The 3,609-nt window shown below is 37.6% G+C and overlaps 1 protein-coding gene across 4 annotated transcripts in view; it reads left to right on the top strand.

Moving 5' to 3' along the window:
* The first annotated feature begins 2,666 nt into the window (after positions 1 to 2,666).
* Positions 2,667 to 3,609, top strand: part of EZH2 (enhancer of zeste 2 polycomb repressive complex 2 subunit) — a 55,114-nt gene continuing 54,171 nt past the window's right edge. For 2 of the 4 annotated variants that reach the window (XM_040643850.1, XM_040643854.1), the window contains exon 1: positions 2,667 to 2,796. The gene's annotated coding sequence lies outside the window, so the exon portion shown is untranslated. The remainder of the gene's footprint in view (positions 2,797 to 3,609) is intronic. The other 2 variants (XM_008697275.2, XM_040643856.1) reach the window with 1 other exon arrangement.

Raw genomic sequence — 3,609 nt, forward strand, 5'->3', positions numbered from 1 at the left:
TGTAAGAGGTCTTTGTGTATTCTTGGTACACATTCTCTGTCATATATATTGCAAATGTTTTCTCCTTTATTTCTTGCTTTGATTTTGTGTATTAATGACAATGTATAGGTCAAGTGAAGTAGTGTTCATGTGGGAGGCGCGATTATTTAAATTCAGTTAAATTGTGTGAAAATGAATTTATTCTTAATCCACAAGCCATTTAGTTCTTAGTATAGCAAAGTGTCATGTGTTTACAGAAGCATGGAAGTGAAAAAGATTACTATTCATACAAATAGTATGAGGTGTGTGGCCTGGGAATTTTTATTATTTTTTTTAATTCAAAGTTTTTATTAAGTTTTTTGGGAATTTTTATTTTTAGTTTTTAAAGATTTTATTTATTAGAGAGGGAGAGAGCATGACTGGGGGAGGGGCAGAGGCAGAGGGGTAAGTAGACTCCCCGCTGAGCAGGCCCCCCCCCCCCCCCCCCTGTTCTTTGGGAATTTTTAAATTAAGCTGTTTTCAAAGTAATAATATTTAGTAATTTTTAAAATTTTCAGTTTTGGGTAATTCAGATCTTTTCATTTATTAGAGTTAAGGGATAAGTGAGAATATTAAAAGTAAATCAAAAGTAACCTTGATCTTAGAATCTGGTATGTAAAAGTGGTGAGATTGCAAGCTTGGTCTACTTATTTTGACAGTTAAGTAAATTTTTTGTTATATAAACAGATGGTTTTTAAGAGGTTATATACTTGATTTCTTCATCCTATTATTTCTGCAGTTTCAGTTCTTTCTTTTGCTCAACACCCAACTACCCTCACAATAATTTTTAGTTTTTCTTCATTATACAAGCAATACATGACCTCTCCTCCTCCTTGTTTAATAAAAGGGGTGGGGAAAGCAAGCCTCTGGGCTTCTATTGGGTGTGAGACACCACTGCCTGTGATCATGCCATTGCCCAACTCAGTCTTCCCCTGGCTGTCAATTCAGGTAAGAAACTCCTGAAGCCAGGCAGTCTGCAGAACAGCCCGAACACTCCTAATTAGTCTGATCTCTGATAGTTTTCTTATACCTTTCCCCTATTGAACTTGATCGGTCTTTTTACTAGACTCCAGGAAGTTTCACATGGAAGTCTGTGCTCTGTCCTCTTTCTGGAATGTCTTCCCTACCATTTTAGCATCTCAGGATACTGTTCTGCTTGTTTGGCTCAAAACACCCTTGCCCTCTCCCAACCCAACTAGACAGCTTATCTCCTGCATAGAAAGAAATACCTCAATATATCTCTTGTGTTTTCCTCTCCCTTTCATTTTAAGCTTAATTTTACTTATCTACATGGTGAAGGTAGGAAAGGGTTTTGTACACAGTGGATAGAAATAAAACTTTTTTGAAGTGGATTTAGGACCACAGCCATGAAAACTTGGGAGATCGCTTCTTTAGGAGCAACTCAGTACGTAATTATTTAAATAGCACCCCTGCCCCTAAAGCAGAGCCTTCAAGATTCTATCCAAGTGGGTTTTGCATGGCTATACTATGTATCACCCAGTGAACTTTGCTACCTGTTGTCAGGTACTATTGTGAAATATTAATTTATACCCTTCAGATACTGTTGGTTAAGGTCAAAAAGGTTGAGAAACTGTGGGAAAAAAGTGAGGAGTGTAAAATAGTAATTGTGCAAATTTGTCTCAGGATGATCTTTATCCCTCACTTGCATGTGAGTTAAATTCATATATCAAAATGTCTAGTAAGTTTTAAAAACATGTCAGAAGGACAAAACATGTCTATTTTGTCTGTTTTAGTACCTTGGTTTTTGATACTGAAGACCATCTAAGAAGTGCTTTGTAAGCAAACCCCCCAAATTTAAGAAAATTGGACGATTTTTCTTTAAACAGTTGAAAGTTTCAGTCATTAAAGGAGCTTTGTATATTTTCAGTGCCAAAACCTAATAGTGAACTGTCACTGTATTTTATTTGTAGATGCATGAGTGCCTACCCTGTGCCTACAAATAATAGAACTGATGACTGTTGGAGAAACCTGCCCTGTGCTTAATAAACATGGAGTCTCTAAACGAAACATTTCATTTTTGAAACTTGTTGAAAATCATGCATATTAATTATTTGATAATAAGCACCACATATTATTTGCTAAATGGGAAAAATATCTGTCTTGTGAATATTTTAAAGATTCTATTGAAATGAACTTTAATTTTTTCACCATTATACTGATCTATCATATTATTAGATGGAAAAAGCTGCAGTGTGAGTATCCTTATTTATAAAATCTTGATCTAAAATGTTTCCATATTCAAATTATTTAATAGTACAAACAAAATTTGCAAAATTGTTAAAAAAAAAACCAACAAACCCTAGTGGGTACTATGAGATATGTTACCATGAAAAGTGTTTTTGGGTTAGAAAAGGTTGGGAAATGCCCTTCGAGAGTAATCAAGAAGGACTTCTAAATGGTAGAAATGTTGCTTGAACAGGCTAGGAAGGAAATGATGAGTTGCTGTCCCACTTTGGGCTGTAAGTAATTTTGCCTTTGGAGGATATTTGCCTGAAATACAGAGCTCGAAGTTAGGCTGTAAAGAAGATACTCTTAAAGGGCACCTTCCACTGGCAGCTGGGTATCCTGAAAAGAGCCTAGGCTCTAGGCTAGACTCTGCCATTAAACTATTTGTATTTCCATAGCAAGTAGCTTTTGTAGATTTCATCTTCGTTGCAGAGTGAAGGAGATGAACAAGCGCACACCTTGTGATTATTGAGGATTTACCGCGTGCTTTCAAAGAGATCTCTTTTGCAGATAAATAGGAACTTCATGAAGGTAAGTAACTTGCCTAGGTTCACGCAGCCAGTAGTACCCAAGTCCCTTAGAGGCTTTTGCTACCTCTAGGGTCCTTTCTAGCTCAAATACTGGGATTCAAGGTGCTTGGTTTCTGTTAGCCACTTAGAGTTGTTCCTCTTCAGAGTTTGAGGAATACTGGACTGGAGTTCACGTCAGCACCACAGGTAATTGTGATCTCCCCTAGCTGGCATTTAATTGAGTTGTTTCATTGTATGCATTTCTCTGAAATTCTTTTTATCAATTAATCCATAAAACCTGTAATGCTGATTAAAAGCCAATTTTTTTTCTTTTTTTGTCTCTGCATTATAGGCATAATAGCACCTAAAAGCTTTGTAGGACTGTTATGGATCTGACTAAACTAGCTCTGTAAACAATCAGATTGGGATATTCTGATTTATAACAAGTTTATCCTGTTTCTGGCACAGAACCCCCCCAAACCCTTGGAATTTCCTAAGTGATAAGAGCGATAAAGGTGTCTTGATATTCATAACACACCCCTTTCAACAGTACCTGAGTTTGTGCAAATGAGATGACTCGTGGAAAGCATCTAAAGATGGGAGTGGTTGCCGGGGGAGCTAACCATGTGGTTGGAAGGATTGGAACTTTTAGACCCTCCATTCTTCCCACCCCTGGGGTGGGAGTGGGGCTGGAGATTGTGTTCAGTCACCAACAGCCAAAAATTTAATGAATCGTGCTTACGTCATGAAGCCTCCATAGAAACCCAAAAAGACAGGGTTGGAAGAGCTGGGTTGGTGGACCTGTAGAACTGCTGGGAGAGGTCCCCCCCCCCCC

The sequence above is a fragment of the Ursus maritimus genome, unplaced genomic scaffold (genome assembly GCF_017311325.1).
Source record: "Ursus maritimus isolate PB19 unplaced genomic scaffold, ASM1731132v1 scaffold_3, whole genome shotgun sequence".
Lineage (NCBI taxonomy): Eukaryota > Metazoa > Chordata > Mammalia > Carnivora > Ursidae > Ursus > Ursus maritimus.